The following is a 20175-nucleotide window of genomic DNA, read 5'->3' as shown; positions in this document are numbered from 1 at the left end:
GCAAAAGTTTGTTGTCAATTGCAGAAAGCTATTATTGACCAGTTAATGAATGTTATTTTCCTATTCTTGCAGGGGCTTGTGGAAGCCTTACATAAAAATTAGAACAGTGTAACTCCTATACCTGTGTTAACCTGTAAGTATGCATATGCCCAAACAACCCAACCTTGATTCATTCTGTCATTTTATAAATACTTATATAAGACTCACAGCAAAAGAACTTTTACTCTCACTTGTTCAATGCTGCAGGAAGGCTATCATCTGATCCTATGAGCAAGAAGCCTCTCATGGAACTGTATGTGAAGTTGGGAGGTACTTTGAGCCTCCAAAAAACACACCACATCTATGCCATATAATTAAAACAGAGGAGCAGCAGCCACCATTTATGAAAGTTATTGCCAGACCCCTACAATCCTGGAGCAAGAGCAGCAGTTGCAGAACTGTATTAGCATACACACATTTATTGCCTTATTTGTTACCCTGGTAAGAAAGTGCCAGTAAACCAACTTCTCCCAAGAAAAGAACCTTCATTAATACTACACATAAAGGGTTTTGTCTTAAATGGCTTTTGCAATGGCTTTGCCTGTAAATAAATTAATTTGCTTTATGTCTTGAAGTGACTGAACTTTTAATCCTCCGCACTGTTTAAACACACAAGTTACTCTTAAGTATTAGCCTGCTGGTTTTTAAGTAAAACTGTGAAGTCAGATTTTTATTTTTATATTTTAGTTCAATCTGAATTACTGCGGGTCCAATTAGGTTTGCTTTATGGCAAAACAGAGGCCAAATGGAAACACCTACTGTCAAACAAATCTGTTATACTCAGTTTACCAGGAAAAGTCAGGAGAATAGAATTAGATTTGGAAGAAAGGTGCATTCACATAGCTCACAATTATCACTCAGGCTACATGGTCACTGAGGTGAGAACCTGTGAGTTCACACAGACATTTCCAACTTCCCAAGAACAATTTTAAGTTTCAAACTACAGGAAGTTTTTTCAAAAGACTATGAACAATGAATAGGAACAAGGTATTTAGAGACTTTTGGCCACAGTTCCCTTGCAGGGCAGACTACCCAAGGCAGCTCCAGAACTGCTGTGTTTCATAGTCACGCACCTCCAGGCATAACAGATCCCCTGAAGACTCTAAGACACAAAGTATGCACTTGGTAAACTGCTTGGCAATCAGCATGGTGATGTTAGGATCACTGCAGCAGAACAGCAGCCTCTCAAGACACTCCTGAGTAACTCTTCCTTGACCATGACACATGGGTACTGGACCATCCAATCAAAGCTATACTGCATGGTATGAAACAAAGAAATAAAATATCTGAATCGCTAATAGGACAGAAAGAAAGATGTGCTGGTAAGTTCTTGCTAGCTGGTTACACAAAGCATAACCATAACTGGCAGGTGCTGCAGACCAGAAAAGGTGTATGTCTGGGGCAGACTCCAGGGAAACTCCTCAGAACCAAACATTTGACCTGTATGGCAAATAAACAATCTACACTAAACTAATGACTTTTCCCTTTTTATCTAGTAAAGCTCCTCTTGAAGAAATGCAAGTTTGGCAGAAGCTAGTCTGCATCTAAGTACTCCTAGTCCAGTGTTTTCTGCACACCTCTTACTCTTTTAGCCTGGTCAACCCATCTATGCAGCTTTTGCCTAGACTTTGGACTAAAGACTTGGTCAGCTCAATGCAAAGAAATTTTGATCCTCGACTTGCTGAGAAAGAACAGCTCTTCTGTTACCTTTCCTATATTTAACCTGCTTTCTTTTTACCATTGAAAGTAATCTCAGGCAGAAACACTTCCATTTACCCCAAAAGGGGATTAGAACTTCTTGGAAATATTTTTAAAATAAACAGTTTCCTTACCCTGTTTAAACAATGATTGTTTAAGCCAAGGAGTCAAAACGACTCAGAGGAGCTGTACTTGTCTTTGTACAATATTCAGCATGATCTACAATGTGACCAGGCAGCAATGACCTGTATTAATCATAAGCCAAAGTATAATTAAGGTAAAATTAATGGACTGTGATGGTCTGGCAATTCTTGCCCACATTCTCACTTTCTGCTGGCTTGCCAGACTCATGCGCTTCTGGAGGAGGTCTGCAACTACAGCCCAGTGCAGGAATCCCTTCCGCAAAGAGCAGACAAACAGAGAGGGGGAAAAAAAAAAAAAAAAAAAAAAAAAAAAAAAAAAAAAAAAAAAAAAGCTCAATTTGTGCCAACATATGGAGGAACTCTTTCCACCCCGATTACAGCAATAGCTATTGAGCAGGAGAGTACTGACAATCTACATAAGTCAGAACTGCCCTGTCACTCTGATCAACAGGAGCCAGAGAATATTCCACTTAAGGCAATATCCCTGACCACAAAGGACAAAGCTTTTCACTTCAAAGCTTAAACATCACATCTTCAAATAAAGAAAAAACAAACTTTCAACATCAACCTTAATTCTACCTTTTTCCCTTGTATGACATCTCCGAAAACCTTAGTAGGTATTTTAACTCACTTATCACCAACATACTTTCCTCAGATATACTTATCATATTAATTGTGCTTTCTTGTTGACTAAAGAGTTAAAAAGTTTCCTGAGGTGGAAATACAACTGTTGTGAACAACCAAGATCCACTTGCCATCTCTTGAGAAATCAGTAGAGTTCCCTTGGTTGTAGTTAGTTGATTAATTAATTTTTACAGGCTTTGTAAGAAGAGTAAACAAATTCCTCTGACCAGAGTTACTTCTCTCAGGTGTCTGTACAGAAGTCATTACACAACAAAGCTGCTCTGTGGCATAAGAACTTTTGTGCACTTAAGGCTCACTATTATTACAACAATATGAAGGATCAGCAGCCAAAACTCAAATATCAACATGGGAATTCTCACCTCGATACTTATGATGCTTATTATAAAGGGAAATTGATTAAGATATAAGAGAATATCCTGAATAAGCACTTTCTTTTTCAAAGTGAAATTTGTAATACTCAGCAGATACTTTTAGCAACTTTCCCCAGAGAAAGATAAGAGAACACAGAAGGAGTGCTGTAAGGGACACTAACAGTGTGCTAAAGGGAAAAAGCAGTAGGTATTGTCTGCCTACATTATCTGTCCACCAGTCTTTCCATTTTCTTCTTTTTTTGACCCCACCAAGAGGCCTGAAAAGCTTCAGCTACTGCTATCTAAAATCCTGAGAGCTAGCAGAACACAAGTACTACATATACTAGGTGCTCTGTAGAAAATTGATGATGATCTTACAGGAGACAAAGACTGACAAAAGTTATGACTGCTAGTAAGATGCAACTAATTCAAACCTACATTTCCTTGCATTAAAAGCTCTTTAACATCCATTAAGCTCTTCAACATTAACATTGTGATGCTCCTACAGCTATTTTGTATGCAAGTGCAGATATTGCGTGGACAGTAAAGCTAGATATTCAGTCAAACACACTGTGAGCATCTTCCTGTCACATTATGAATTCATGAATGACCTTCATATTTCAATATCCTTTTCTTGACTAAAATTTCTGATTTGAGTGAACTTCATATTAGCATCAGTTTAACTAAACTTTCACTGGCTAGCAAGTACTCAATGATTATTTTGTAACAGGTCACTTGGTACAAAGCTTTACAATACATTTTAATAATCATTTATCCATTTTAAAGCATTCTGAACTATAATTATGGAGATTCACATATTTAGGTGATACCACTGGAATCCACTTTAACAGATCAACTGAACCTAACATCTCACTAAACCCAGATAGAAAGAATTTAGTATCAAGGTAAAGCTTTGATACTCTACTATTTGGATATCAATCTACTAACTTAATCTCAGTGTTTCAGTAAATTGCTGAAAATTGCTTAACTGACAGAAGTGAACAAATGCTCATCTCTCTCTTCTGTATATTACAGAGCTTTCATGTAGCATTCTCCAAGAATAAGTTTTGCTGGAGAAAGAAAAAGCTCCCAGGCATCACAAACCCATAGTTAACCCTACTCCTGCTAAAGAAATACTTTAAACAAGGACCTTTCACTTTTGCAGGCCAATTCAGAAAGATTACTTAGTTTTACATGCACCATACAATTGGGGTTTATTCTGGAGAACTTCAACTCTTGAGTGATATGGTACATGCAAACCATGTCACTCAAGCTTCTCCAATGCTTCATGTGTATTTACAGTAAAGTTCTACTAACTCTCTTGTGCACATACATGAAGAAATTTCTACCTGAGGCTGTGGATATCAATCTCTCATGATTTTGTACTTAATTAGCTTTTTGAAATATTTGTTCAAGTTCTACAATTCTCTCAATGTACATTCATATATATATGATATATAGGTAGAGATACGGATCATATATAGGTAGAGATATGGGTCACTGTCTCTGAGCCAAGCTTGTTAATACATACAAAAAAAGTGCACTTGGAAAAATTACAGAGGTAACCATAAGGAGAAAAGAAATGTGAGACTAGAACTTCTAAAAGGAACTAGCCCTAAAGTGAAGCATTCCAGCCTGCTTGTTACTGTGAACTGGGATCAGAGGAAGAATATTGTTTAAGCTTATCTTGGCATGAAAATAGCTACACATATTAAAGTTTTAATCCTATTTAAATTAATATAATTTAACTGCTGCAAATAGTTTGGTAAATTTATTTCAATTTATTTTGTTTAAGTTGATTAGGATGTGCCTTGAAGTATGTTTTGTACACGTAGTATATCTCACTACTTCAAACACGACTGCCTGGCCACATGTTTCTAGAACTTAGCCTTGTGCCCTATTTTTACTAGAAAAGAATTGTGGTTTTGGTAGTGGGGCTTTTTGAACTGTTCTATTGGAAAGCTGAAAAAAGTTAGAAGTTACATTTAAGTAAAACTGAGCAAAGTAAACTGTATTTTCTATTGTCTAAGCCTGAAAAAGAAAGAAAAGTCTAGGCTCAAGTGAAAACTCAGATTTGTCCAAATACAAAGTAAACAACCTTAACTCAGCTGTGGTAAGTTTCACCCCACATCTTTTGAAATGCTTCTTTACTATTTACAAAACAGAACAAACAGATGGAAACAGCCAGATGGTACATACATACAGACATAAAATTTATGATCACATCCTCTTAGTGTTTTACCTCTTAGGTATAACCTCAATGAAGTAGTAAAACATGCTGAGAGGATCTTTTCTACATGCAGCCACTGCTCTTAATCCTTAACAGTCTGGAACAATCAGCACTGTGGTTAGGGGGCACTGTAATTTTTTAGTATGTAGGTTTAGACCCACATACAGTTTATCACCTTTAACACTAGACTTTCTATTTCATACAGATTTATTTTTATTATTATTAGTAGTAGGAGGACTTGTGTCTCATTACTTCTGTCAAAAACAGTATGGTAATAATCCTGCATTTCCTATACCGCAGATACTAACCTAGAACAGGCCGTAAGTTAGGTGCAGAACCTCACAGGATCTATGAAGAAAATAACTGTTTAATACTGGAGACTCAACCCAGATGTCAGTAAATCCTCAATGTGAAAAACCTAAGGGTTTGTGACCAGAGGCAGCAGCATTACTAATTGAAAAATGCAGTGAAAGGCTAGATGTTATTTTTAATACAGTAAAACAAAGAAATCAATTAAAAAAAAAAAAAAACACCAGCCAAAAATCCCTGTTAGTTTCAAACACAGACAATAGAAAACTCTGAGTATCCCTGAATTTCAGTTTCACAATCCACCCAGTATTAATATTTAGAAACAACAACACTAATACTTGATTCCAACTACAGTCTTGAATGGAGGACCAGGGTGAGGCAAGTCACACAACCACAACAGCCTATAACACAAGCATTCATAGTATTCAACTGTCCTTGTCACATAAATCAATACACAATATAAATAAATTCTTAGCCAACCCATTTCATAGCCCATATGAATAAAATTGTACCACCTCACAAAAAGAAATGTATATATATATTCAACTTATTTTAATGAATCTTCAAGCTCTAGGACAACCATAAAATAACCTGCTAACCATTTTAAGAGAAGCAGGAGCAAAAAAAGAAAATGTGACTATTGTAAAATAAGTGTATTATGCCTGGAAACAAACAAAAACTGACCCAAACATCTTATCAAGTGAAATCAGTTGATGAGAACTGACACAGAGAAAGATACTGGCCTGCCAGATGACTCACTGTGCCATGGAAAGCTTCAAACTGATGTAACAAGAATAAGATCTCTGCATGCTAATATTGTCTGATCTCTTGTAGCTTGATATATAGCTACATTAAAGAACAATCAGTACTTTACAAATTTTTCAAGGAAATAATAATTTGTTTTATTCTTGCAAACAATGTATGTGATCATATTCATTTTCAAACCTCCATTTTCTTAAGTTGCAAATATGACAAGCTAGAGTGAGTGCTTGCTTAGCACTCCTAATAAGAATGTCTTCCCAGAATCATGATTTCTTTTTGTAACCTAATACTGCTATCTGGGGAGAAGACGAGAGAAAAAAACACTAGTAAGAATCACACTATCTATTTATTCACCTTCAATAGTTTATTCACAGATGGTAACACATGACACAATGCAGAAGTGAATTTGACAAATGACATTTTTCTTACCCAAACTAGAGAAGTAAACAGCTTTAAAGCTCTTTTCTTTGTGACTTTAAAGAGTGGGCTTTTAACAGTGGATCACTTAGGCTCTATTTAGGGGCAAACGTGGCTTAGATAAAATTTAATCTTCAGAATCACAGTAATAGGATAAATACATAGATTTGAATGAATACTTCACTGAAAATTTTACCTAAAGAATAACCATCTGGTATCTTGCATTTCTGTATACGAGTCTAAAACCTTGAAATCAGTACAAAAACTCATCAGTTCTCAAGAATCACAATAGCTTTTTACAGGTTCATATAAATTTGTGATTTGGTGTATTGCACTTGTATTGTACACCCAGAAAAATCAAATGTGCTTAGGAGGAAAACATGTGCTCTTCCATCTATGAGAGTTTAGCTCAAGCAGGAAACACTCAAGCTAATATAGCTGAAAAAGAAAGCTAGACATTTCTAGTTAGGCTGTAGCAGAAAGTCATCTTTTTCTGGACAGTCTTTAAACACTGGTTGAGAGGTTTCTGCGTATTTTTTTCCTGTTCTCCTACCAATTTTCAAGGATGAACAAACTCACTGCTATTTTATAAACCTTTTTTTCCAATTTGCTTGCACATTTTTTGCCTTTTTGGCATTCCCTTTAGCAAACAAAAACAGCTTTCACTGAGCTGAGTAAGAATGAAAATTACTAATTCAGTAGTGAATAGTATAAACACCGTCTGCTTCCTCTGAAAAGTACAGTTCATCTTCACAAGCCTCCTCATCTTCCATGTACTTGCTATCACAAAGCAACCAAATGTTTTAGATGAAGGTACAGAATGGGAGGAAAAGCAACGGTCACTCCTATTTTTATTTTGAAGCCTTACTACACACTTCATTTGCTTCTCAAGCAAAAACTGCACATATGACTGAAGCAGAAAACATTTGGCTGTAGCACACACCTGTGACAGTCTACCAACAGCAATGTCAAATATTGTCAAGATTGTTGATGTATTCCACCATCCAATTGCACCAAGGAAAAGGGTAACCAATGACTCTTCCTGCAACGCCATCAGTAGCCATTAGCTACTGATCTGCAGCTTACAGAAAGGGAGATACATTTATTTTATTTTTTTTCTTTTTTGGTTAAATTAGTTCCCTCTGCATTGTACAGTATTATTTCTTAAGCAACAATTTCCTACATCATAACCCGTTACCCTTTCAATTGTATTCCTATAAGATTCCCTTCCACACACATCTGAAAGTCAGCCCTTCCAACTTTCTGTTCAATATAGACTTTTTTGTTTCTCTCATATAGAATGATGTTCATTCCAAAGCCTTTCCTCATTAACTTTAAACATCCAGACTGGAGATCATCTGCCTTCCAGAGAAGACCAACATCCTTATATCCAACAGAGTTATCTTCTCCATCTCTTTCTACAGGAAATGTAAGCTTTTAATACAAAAAACTTACTAAAACATAACTGGATTAACTTGAAATAAACATAACTCTATACCCTGAAGTGACCTCATCAGATTTAAATTTCTGCCCTGAATTTACTTTGGTGGCTACAGACCCAACAAATGACTTCTGTTCTTCATGTATACAGTGCTTCTTTAGAGATGTTTTAACAAAGTGACTTTCCTCATTCTCAATTTATTGTGAGGTGCCTTCTGTAGCAGGTAGTTTAAAAAGATTTTTATATATGTATTCCAAGAATTATTTGACTCCCAAAAATCCTGTAAAGTAAAACACTCCTAGCATTGTTTCACTGTAACACTTTGTAATGTTTCACAAGTTTTTGTTTTGAAATTCTAAGACTTCTCAGATGAGAAAAGAGAAATCTATTAAAAAGGGGAGCAATCAAAAGACGAGACATACTGCTTGAAAACAGTGATGTTATGCCTGGAATGCTATCAAAGAAGAGGAGATTTTCTGATGAAAGAAAACAGTTGAGATATGGTATTCCATGGAATAATATTTTTTTATCATTTGTCATTTACCAACTGTTATTCACAAGGTTAACAGTCTGGCTAGGAGAACAGGAAAAGGTCTAGTGGAATACAGGGACACTAAGCATAAGGAGACACACCTTAACTGTATACAGAAGAATCAGCCTTCACACTCAATGAATTGCTATTATGAAGTTTCCACCCACTTCACTGGTAAGCAAAGGTGCATAAAAGCAGGTCCCTTTCTCCCCAGGAGCCCACCACATACTTCCCAGGATCCTTCCCACAGGTAAGTTCTTCCTTCAGTAACTGGAATCTGGTTGTTCTATTTATTTGGCTCTTTTACCCTTTTTCTCTGTTCCATGCATGCACAAGTTTCAGAATATTACTGTAAGGCTTTCTCCCTATAAACATCAGTTCTGCTTTAAGTCTTTATGTTTCCTTAATTGACAATTTTCTTGTTCTTATCTTTCATCCATCCTTATGCTCACTCATAACTTACTTCCTCTCAATCAACATCCTCAGAACCTTTGCTCCCCTTGAAAATGTATAAGCTTTCAAACTTTGTCACAAAGTATAAGACCAATCACAACCCAAGACAGTTGCATTCCACTCACCTCCCCAGACACACATACATTGTTACACACCTCTCATGCCTCCTGACCTTTGTATATATACATATACATATGTCTAACTTCCTTTACGTGTCCATTATCAAGACACATCATGAAGTAAAAATTAAAAAGCAATCCTTTTCATTCTAACATAAAAAAGAAGCATGTTTCAACTGGTAAAAAAAAAAAAAAAAAAAAAAAAAAAAAAAAAAAAAAAAAAAAAGTAGATAGAAAGCACTATATAATTCTGACTTCAAAAATTTGGGTCATTAAATGCCGAGCTAGTCACAGAATCACTCAGTTTGGAAAAGACCTTAAAGATCACCAAATCCAACCACAACCTAACCTACTACCCTAATAACCCTCCGCAAAATCATGTCCCTGAGCACCACATCCAAATGGCTTTTACACACATCCAGGGATGGTGACTCAACCACCTCCCCGGGGAGCCTATTCCAGTGCTTAACAACCCCTTCTGTAAAGAAGTTTTTCCTGATACCCAACCTAAACTTACCCTGGCACAACATGAGGACATTTCCCCTCGTCCTGTCACCTGCCACCAGTGAGAAGAGACCAACCCCACTCTCGCTGTAAGCACTTTTCTGATATTGGAAGAGAGCAATAAGGTCTCCACTCAGCCTCCTATTCCACAGACTAAACCATCCCAGTTCCCTCAGTCTCTCAAAGTCCTAAAACATACCTAGAGCTTCCCCATATATCTGCTGTTAAGACTGAAGAAGAGTAATCCCTAGAATAAGAGGCAGCATTTTACAGTGAAACATTATAATGACAGAGAAATCCACAGATTATTCCATGGGGTGATGTATTCTGCAGCATGCTGTAATTATTTTGTTAGAAGCAAGCACACACTTTTGTGCAGCAATTGTAGATGATTAATAAAAAGACGATTCTGAAAATCTTCAAATTCTGTTCTTCCATGACAACTTTGAGTGCCTGTATTATACCTCCTCTTTTTGAAAGCCAGTTCCTTTTTCCTTTCAGTAGTTCTTACTATTGTGCTTGTTATATATGGAGATTGAGTTCTTCAACTAATTGTCTGCAGTGAAGTTCTAAAGGATTTGTTGCTATAGCAATATTTTGTGTTGATTCAAGAATTAATGATAAAAGAAGTGGCAATTAACACTATTTATTTTTACTAGAGAAATATGAAATAGTATTTAAAAAAACATCTGGTTAAAAAGAAAATGGTAAGAATATGAACAGGTGACCACCACCAAACTCACAGCTATAAAACAGAGTCTTTTGTGTCACCAAATCCTATATGCATAACTCATACTCTAGATTTCAAAACATGCTGAGTGTTGCTGCTTGAATGCTTCCATTTGCACCCAGCCCCTGTGGTATTTCAGCAAGCCCTATGAGAACACAAGGATGTGCATGCATCTGTAAATAATGGCATCCGGTGGAACAAGCTCCACTACACCAGTAAAAGGAAAGAGAATTGAATACTTCTCTCTATGGATTTGACATTGTTGTTCCAGCATTTTGCATTTGCTCATGCCCTTTGCATTTTTAGTGAATGCAAGTGTGTTGCTTCAAGATAGTGACCTGTGCTCTCTCACTCCTGAGTAATAGCCATGAAGCTGATAAATGCTTTCCAGGTCACGTGAAACCAAAATAGTAATTAATATTCTACACTGAAACTTCTATTATCTCACCCAATTATTAGTTTTTGTTGCAGCTCAGTACCTCCTATGAGATATTTAAGGTTTCTGAGAGATTTGTCATTGTTTTTTAGATTTGAATTTTTATTTTAATCCTATAAAGAGCAGTGTGGCTTCACGCAACTGTTTATAATGCAAGGCTTAAAGCAGTGAATTGCTTTGCTGCTTCTCCATGTCCTTATTAAGATTTCTTAAGAGTGACTTCCTTAGTAATGTGAGTTTCTAAGAGCAGAAAATACATAATTACTGAAGTCAATAAATTTACTTATTTTATAATGGAATGATGGAGTCAAAGGCTCATGGCAGATTGCCCCTCTGAGCTTTTTTTATACATCCTTGTAGATAATATACAGCACTTTTTCCTTTCAAGACCATCAGGGCTATTTCCTGCAGATGATACCTCTGACCTACATGCAGGGATGCTAAGATTTCTCAAAAACCAGGAGTCCCGGATGCTGGCGGGGCCATCTCCTGTTTAGAAGTACAGCAGGAGTAAAGGGGCTGTGGTACAATGTGTACTGTGACAATCTGCAGGCGTGGCCAGGGAAGAGGAGTCTCTATGCCACATGTAGAATTCTAGGGGCCATGCAAAGCTCTCATTCTTCAGCTCCATCACCAGCAGGGCTTGCAAGGAAGGTAGTAACGGGCAGAATGGCATACACAAGCACTGCTAGAGAAATAGTCAAATAACACTACAAAAAAATGCTTTGATCTAATCTCAGCATCTATGAGCAGTTATTCTCTTTACCAAAAGCAGCGCATACCAGAGCATTATCATAGAAACTCTAAGAAATTATGTATATGTGTTTTGTAAATATGCTTCTTTATACATAAAATATAAACAAATGGAAAGTGAGTGGGAAATGCGTATAAATATTTATATAAAAATATATTTTTCACCCACTCCATTTGCTTATGAATTCACAGAGGACAAAGAAAGGGTGAAACTTCAAACTTCTTTGCATTATAAACTTTTTCATGTGATGATTTCTCTGTTCCTCCCATTGGAAGTATACTGGAAGCGCACAAGGTCAGATTATCGACTACACACACCAAACTATCCTTGCATGTCATCAAATTGGCTTCTCATTCAGAAATATATATATAAGCCAAAACACTCATTTTTGAGCATGACTCCATCAATTGTTAAAATAACCTGACCACCCTGAATGGCATTCACTGCCAGACAATGACTCGCTACAAGCTGGCACCGATGCCAGGCACAAGCACATGGCAGGAACCATGCAAGGGACTGAACACCAAGTGGCACAGACGTGCCCTGGCACACTGAGCTGCTTTAGTGAGCAAAACCTGGGATCTAGTTGCATTTCTAAATTAAACTGTTCAATTTCTGTTTTGGCTACTTCAGAAGGAAAGCACAAGATCAAGTAAGAAAGATAAGAACTCTGATCAGTAGCAGCATTTTCCTCGTCATCTATGATGCAGCTGTACTCTCAGATGTTTCTCTGCACCTATCTCAATTGAGGTTAATTTCCATAAGTACCAAACTTCCCCTAGCTCTCATTCCAGTAATTGAATATTTATCATTTATAATATACATTAGATACTTCAGCCCATCCCGTTCCCCCCACCCCCAAATCAGAAAAGTCTTCCAGCCACAGTAAAGCTCTTGCCTTCAGTTTGCAAACATTTAATGAAGCAATTCACTTAAGCCTCCCTTTCTTTACACTAATTGATCCCTCCACCATAAAACCACATGCTCAGAATAGATGAGAGGGTTAATCCTCCATCCTCAATTTTGCACACAGCAATTTCAACAGGTTATGCTCAGGATAATGGCTTTTCCTGCCTTTGCTGAGGCTCCTAGCCAGCCTTGCACGCAGGCTGTGTTGCAATGGCATCAACCAAGGCACAAGGAGTAGCCCATCACAGCGTGCACTTGTCCTCTCCCAAAACAATAACAACAAAAGAGAGCCCAAAAAATAAATAAATAAATAAATAAATCCTGACATAAATATTGCATACAGGGCTTGGATTAATAGATTAATATAAAACTAATTCCTTTATTCTGCTGTGCACCCCCAGGAGCATAGCTCACCATGCATTCTGCAGCACTGCGTGTTGAGTGAATGGAGTCACTGTCAGTGCAGAGGTGTAGCTGACTTGCAGTCATTCACCTGCCAGCTGGAGGAGAGCCTCACCTGTTCCATCAGCCAGGCATGAGGCTGCTCTGGGAGGGGAAACAGAGTGAAGACAGGGAGAATGCAGCAATCCCAGTGAATGAATTTGCAGAACAGACCACTTGTGGGGTTAACAGGCTCTTCCTTTTCATTCCAGCTTGTATTTAAACACTTGTTACATAGGCACAAACAAAGGCATTTAAAAATAGCTGAAGGTACTGGCTGTGGTGGCACTGTGTATCCTCCCCCACATATGGCTCCATACTGCTCCCTATTTTAAAGCCTAATTATAAGTCTTTATTAAATGAGAAACTGTCACTACAGTAAGAGATACTAATAATATTAGTAAACTGTTCTATCATATTACGTACTCAACTCAGCAAGCATGCATCTCCATGCACAGAGCAGAACTTCCTTTGCCTTCACATTCCTCACAGATACTTTGCCTCATCCTCAATCACTGTCTGTTGGGAGTACAGTCTCTTCTTCGTGGCAAATAAGCCATTATTTCATAATAAACAAAATTAATTACCACCATCCAGATCACTTCAAACTTTCTTCCAGTGTCAAGCACCTTTTGCACTCTTCCCCTTCCTTCTCCAGTCACATAACATTGCATAACATGGTAATTGTCAACGCTACAAGAAGGCATGCAGCTTTCTGTCTGCTGGGAGCAAGGATGAGGGAGGGAGGAAGGCATGAACACAAGAACCATAATTTTTCTTTTATTTGACAGAAATTTCCAAGAAGATGTTTTTCTTTTCTTCTGTATTTCCGGATTTGGTCCTGAAATCATTTGCAGCCCCAAGTCTGAAATTCAAGCACTGATTTTAGAGAGGGAGAGAAGGGGAACATTAAAAGCAGTAACTATAGCTTTAGAATTAAAAGAGAAATAAGTGGGACAGTTTTTCAGACCTGTTTATAAAGTAACCAAGAGATCTGAATCCTTAACACTCCTATTTAGAAGTGAAATTTCAGACACCACTGAGCAGTGTATTTGTGATCTTTCATGCAGTCACAGTTGCTTTTCACCATGAAAATCTGCTTCTGAGACTCCAGCTCTAGAACACAGCCTGCATCCAACAATTTATTAATATATTGCCAACAGTAAGATGAACTTGAAATTTCCTTCAGTAAAATAAATTAAAGTAGATTGTACTTGACAGTATCCAGATACATGATACAAAGTAGGTAATCAGCTGCTCCAGAAAGTTGCAATGCATCTACTTAAGAATGACATGGCTTTGCAGCTCACAACTGCTTCGATAATAAGTTCGGTTCTATTGCTTCAGAATGAAGGAAACCTATTTCTGGGTTTGGCAGCAGCACACAGACGAAGAAGAGAAGAAGAAAACGTGCAACCTGTTTTGATAGAGCTGGCAGCAATTTGGACAAATTTCATACTGGATTAGCCCTGGAGCATTGCTTTGTTACTAAGATCCAGCAAGATTGCAACATCCTGAATAGCCTAAGAGAATAGTCTGCGGTGTTTCAGTTCAAGTCAAGTGATTCTTTGTCCCTAAAGCTGAAGTTACCCTGCTAACAGGTGAATGGCACCAAGGTAGGGGACACATTACTTCAAGTGAGATTCAGAACTATAAAATGTAATCACCGTATTCCTCTGCAAGGCAATACTGCATGCGTAAAAGCTTCTGGCAATAACCATTGAAAAGAAACAAGAAAAAGAGAAGCACAAAAACTTTTCAGGACACACAACACTAATAATCCCTGCAATACTTTTTTCCGTGCCACATAGAACCTCCACCACACAGGCCACTAACTCACATCCATGCCTAAAGCCACCTTCCATTCTGCCAAAGCAGCATTACCTACTGCAGCCCTGGTCCCACACAAGGCAGCAAGCCACAGACTGTCAAATTAAATCCGCAGCAGGAGCAGAAGGAAAATCAATAGGCCATTCACTGACTTTGCGGTATGTATGTATGTATGTATGTATAACTTAAAAAGAAATAAATAAATATGAGCCTTTCAGTCAATGTGGTGTGCAAATACAGGAATACACATCACTCCAGCAAAACCATTCTCACGAGTCAACCCGGCTTTTGTTTGGACCCTTTTTTTCCTCTTTTAAGTTTCTCTAAGTGTGTCAGTAATACCGAAGTTACAGTTCCTCTGCCTGTGACTATTTCTATATATGGTCAGCACAGATATTTGCTGGGATTTGCATTTTTCCAGAAGTAATCCCAGGCAACCGGCAGCCCGTGAATCGATGCAGAAACCCACAGGAGCAGCTCTATCGCCCCATACACGTGAGGGCAGTAGGGCTTCTCTGCCCCGACACACACACAGCACAGAGAACAGGACCGGCTTCGGCTCCAAACGAACACTCGGTCTCTGCCCCAACACCGGCGGCAGCGCTGCCTCACGCACCCTGCCCACGGGGGAAGCGGAACCGCAGCAAAGCCCGGACACGGAGCCAGGCAGAGAGCAACGAGCCGCGGGGGCAGCCGCAGCTGGGGCAAAGGCGCACCCGGCGGGCAGCGGGCGGCACGTCGAACCGGGCAGCGCTGTACAGCCGCCCGCCGCGGGACGGCACCGCACGGGAGGGCTACGCTGTACTCTCGCGGTTCCCGCTCCGCACGCGCCCCACGAGATGGATGAGCCCACAGAGGGGCAGCACGGGCGGCCGCCACCCCACCTCGCCGCTCCCGGAGTGCAGCTCCCCGTCGGGAGGGGCTGATCCGCCGCCCCCAACTGAGCCCCGAACCCCAGAACAGCGGAGGCAGCAGGTGAAGGCGCCGCAACTTTCACCGCGGGCGGCCCCGCCGCGCTCCCGACCCGGTCAATTCCGTAAAGGAGAAAGAAAGCCCAAAGCAGAGCACTCAGACACTCCCGAACCGGCGTTCCGCTCTCCTACCTGTCTCGCTCCCGGCGACTCTTCACCACTGCCCGCTTTGCTTTGCTCCTCTCCTCGTCGGGCGCTCCCGCGGCGCCCAGGTGGCGTTAGCAGCGCGCTTCCCACGGGCGGCGCGCCCCCGGCGGCCGACACATCCCCCGCCGGGCGCCGCCAAGAGAAGGGCAGCGGGGCAGGGCACGGCGCTCCACGCCTCACGCTACACCCACCCGCGCCGCCGCACCTGTGCCGGGCGGGACACCGCCCCCTAGTCTCGCCCCCCGGGTGGGCGGGGGCGAATCGGGACCCCTCGCCCCGCTGCTGCCACCACCGCCGCCGCTGCCGCCTCCGGCCCGCCCCGCGCCACCGCCGCCCTCCCCATGCAGCCGCCACGCGAGGGGCGCCCTGGCTCCGCCACGCCGCGCCTCTCATTGGCCCGTCCGGCGCTGACCTCACGGGGCACTGCTCCGCCCACCGCCCCCGGCCCGGCCCGGCCGGGTGCCCCGGGGCCGCCCCGCCAGAGCCCCGAGAGCGGGCAGCGGGCGCGCTGTGGCCGCCGTGCGGCGGCTCGGAGGAGACGTGCCGGGTGCCCGGAGGGTTTTCCTCGGGGCAGCGCGGAGCAGAGGCGTGCGAGCCCCGGCCCCTGAGAGCAGCCGGCGAAGTAAAAACGGGTCGCAGCAAAAGAGAAGACGGAGGAACCGTTCCACTGGGCTGCGACGCCTTCTCCTCCTTTCTCTTGGTTTTAACCGAAACAGATGAGCAACTACTGCTCGAAGGCTGTGGTTCTGTCTGTGGAAAAGAAATAATTTCCAGTTGTGTATTCAATATTTATTTTAATGGTGCATATGGCATTACCATACAGCTCCGTATCGTGCCTTAATATGGTACCGATCCATTTCTAAATAACTTTTAACATACATCCCTGGAATAGTCTCCCCTTCCAGCTAATCTGAGCATCACAAGCTTGTAGTAAGATGAATAATTCATTAATGGATGCTCACGTGTAATTCGAATGTGTTGGACCAGAAAGACATAGGGAATTCTGCCCATTTTAGAAGATCCAGGAGATGTGTGTGCTGAATTATTTCCACAGACTGAGCTGTCCTGCACTTCTGCCATAAAAGATGAATAAATTCAACTTGAAATCATTCAACATAACGAGAGCTGAGACTCTAGCACTTGTGCTTGTGGCCGGCATTGTTCACCACGGGATTCCTGCAGCACAGGGAGCAGGGCATGTTCCTCTGTTGAGGTTTTGGGTACATGAAACACCGAAGTCTAGGAAGTCGCAAACTGGAAAATACAAAGGAAACACTAACAGATGTTTGGAAAAGTTCAGAATCTCTGTTAATTTAATTGTCTGCAGGAATCATAGAGTGGCTTGGGTTGGAAGGGACCTCAAGGACCATTACACCCCCTGTTACAAACTTGGAGTCACCTTGCTCTGTGCTGTGGTGCTCAGTACTGGGATTTTCATGGGACATGATCTGTAGGATTCCCACAAAACCGGCCAGAAGCAGAGCCAGTGAAACAATATGTCATACTTGTGGTACTACATTTTAACATACTTTGTAAATGTACTGTTTCACTACAAATTCAATGAAAAATTCAGAATGTACTAAATATACCATTGAGACAAAAAGTAAAATAATAATTAAAACTAGAATTTTTGGAGTAAAAAAAATTCCTCTGTTGACCAGCTCTGCACACGTTTACTTTACTGTCTATCTATGCTTTTCCCTTCACCTTACATCTAAAAACAGCACCACAAATTACACCGTACCCTGTAATATCATGTGGGGTTCAAAGAGCCAACCCAGATGGCCCTTCAGAGAATAGCCATCCCTGGGGCCTCTGCACCCATCCATACCCTAAACTCACAGGATGCTCCTGCAGATTATATAGGAAATGGTGCGTGTTTTGTTTGTTGGTTTTTTTGTTTTTAAACTATTATGCTGAAAATATTCTTAGATAATTTGACCACCTTTCCCCTTCATCTCTCATAGTAGCTACTGTATTCTTTTAAAGGCTTACCAGTGGGAAGCATACAAAATATGGCTGATTCCAGGTAGAGTTGGATAATGTGTTAACACAAATAGTTCATAGCGGGCGGGGGAAGATGTAAATGGTAAATCACAATATGATTAGGGCAGGGTCAAAAATACACAGCTTTGTGTCTATGATAACCTCATTAGTGCCTGAGGTTGTGGTAAAAATCATATATGCATCTGAAGCATAATGCAATTTAGAAAATTGTGAGGTTTTTTGTTTTTTTTTCCTTAAGATTCATTGCAAGCTGGGATCAGCTTGCCTTTGAATTTGCCTTGCTTTTAAATATCTATCAATGCTTCATAAATCAGAGCACAGTTGCCTAGTTCAGTTCTGTAATAAATATATTTAACCTTGAGTCATACAAAATGAGCATGTAAAGGAAGCATATACACATTAAAACCAGTGACCCCCCCCCCCCCCCCAAAAAAAAAAAAACCACTCGTTGGATAATGTCTTGTGTAAAGAAATAAGTGTCAAGAGAGTCAAGGAACTGTTCAGGAGAGCCTAAGGTAAGGGAATAAATGTTGCAGTGACGCTTATAAATAATGCCTTTTGCAGGAAAATAATAATAATAATAAATAAATAAATAAATCCATTGACTTTTACTAGATCTTTGCTGAGCAGAGATCAGAGGTTAAAACAGCTCCCAGGCATGAGATGGGTTTTCACAATATATTCTGAAGAAGGCACAGAGGTCAAGAATAATTAGAAGAATAAGTTTTAAAATGGACAATGTTACTGGACTATGTTTTCTTGAGGTGTCTATGGGAATAAGAAGCAAATCTGGCACCAGAGGTTGCACACCTCTCAATGTTTTACTTAATTTCTCCTCTTGCCACATATGGGACTTCCCTGAGGGATCAAGACCCACTCAACTCCAACCACGTAAGTGTTCACATAGAACAGCTCTGCAAAGAAGGTGGGGAAAGACAGTGGACAACTGAATAAGTGGACGCTCAGTGTGCCTTTTTTCGCTATACATTAAGGTCCACTGAGTTTGCTGCCTGGTCTCTGTTAGTACTGATTACACATCCTTGGCCTCCTACTCTTTTCATGCCCATGTACATACCACTGCTGAACACAGAGCCTGTGTAGTCATCCCCATTCCAGTTTTCTGCTTCCAGTTAAGACCCAAGTTAGTTCAGCAGGAAGTCAGTTCAGTTATCTCAGTTTAGCAGTCTTTAAAGATATCCTTGAAGGACCTTTTTGGGCAACACCACTTCCTCATCTCTAGGTCCTTCATCACATTAGATCAGGTTGCTTAGTTTCATTCAGAAGTTCAGATGACTAACATCATTTTTTAATTTTTCCAACTTCCTTTTTGTTCCTCTGGGACGTCAGAAACTAATTTCTGTAACAGTTAGGAACTTCTAATTTTACTCCTCAATTTATTTCTGAATACTTTATAACTTCTTATCTTTCCTTATAATACTAGCCTTGACTTCAGCTAGCTCACTACACTCAGATGTTTTAAGATTTTTATGATGCCCCCCCCCCCCCCCCCACCCTCCATACCTTTCCTTTGGCAAAGCTAAACCAATCTTCTTCTAGCCTTTCTTATTATTATTACATTGGTTCTCTTCTCTCCTGCTTATCCAATCTTTCTTTTGCATATCCTCTTTATTTCAAATTGAGTTTCCTTCAGTATAGGTGGAATTACATACCTATTTCAGATGAGGTTCTAAATATGGCTAGTTATAAAGAGCTCAGAAGGGATGGGAATGCCGTGAACTGCAAGCTAGCGTGCTTGGCCATTTTCACTGCTCCATCATGTTGCTGGCAAACAGTGAGCTTGTGACCTGGTTGTACAAGAAAGGATTTGATTTTTGTCCTGTTTCCAGGTGAAGCCTGGAAATCATGGCAGAAATTTCTGTATCTAGCTCCTACAGGCATTACATCATTTTATCTTACTTTATTTCCCACATTACATTCTACTGTGCCCTCAGTTACTTCTCATGTGGTTATCATGCACTCAACAGTACTGGCAGTGCCCCTAAGTGTCATCTCCTAGAGAGCCCCACAGGTAGGTCCCTCTATTCAGCCAAGGCTGAAGGGCTGCTCTTCCCAGAGGAAGTGCACCAGCAGCATCCATCCATCCATTCATCTGTGTGACTGTCAGCATAAAGCAACTCATTGTCCCTCATTTGGCCTGTGCCCTACTGTATTTACATTATTTTACTAATCCTCATCCTCTTCAGCTTAGCGAACAATTCTCTGTGTGTCACTATGCCAAAAGCTTTACTGAGCACCAAAGAGATCAAATCTACAGTGTTATCCTTGTCAAGAGAAGTATTTATCTTGT

The 20175-nt window shown here is 40.4% G+C and overlaps 1 protein-coding gene across 3 annotated transcripts in view; it reads right to left on the bottom strand.

The window, feature by feature from the left end:
* The window catches only part of CHRM3 (cholinergic receptor muscarinic 3), a 244535-nt gene extending 228379 nt beyond the window's left edge, over positions 1-16156 (bottom strand). For all 3 annotated transcript variants that reach the window (XM_072333088.1, XM_072333089.1, XM_072333090.1), the window contains exon 1: positions 15846-16156. The gene's annotated coding sequence lies outside the window, so the exon portion shown is untranslated. The remainder of the gene's footprint in view (positions 1-15845) is intronic.
* Positions 16157-20175: the final 4019 nt, after the last annotated feature.

The sequence above is a fragment of the Excalfactoria chinensis genome, chromosome 3 (genome assembly GCF_039878825.1).
Source record: "Excalfactoria chinensis isolate bCotChi1 chromosome 3, bCotChi1.hap2, whole genome shotgun sequence".
In the NCBI taxonomy this organism is placed as follows: domain Eukaryota; kingdom Metazoa; phylum Chordata; class Aves; order Galliformes; family Phasianidae; genus Excalfactoria; species Excalfactoria chinensis.
Note: the sequence above shows the minus strand (reverse complement) of the source record. Positions and strands in the feature narration are given on the sequence as shown.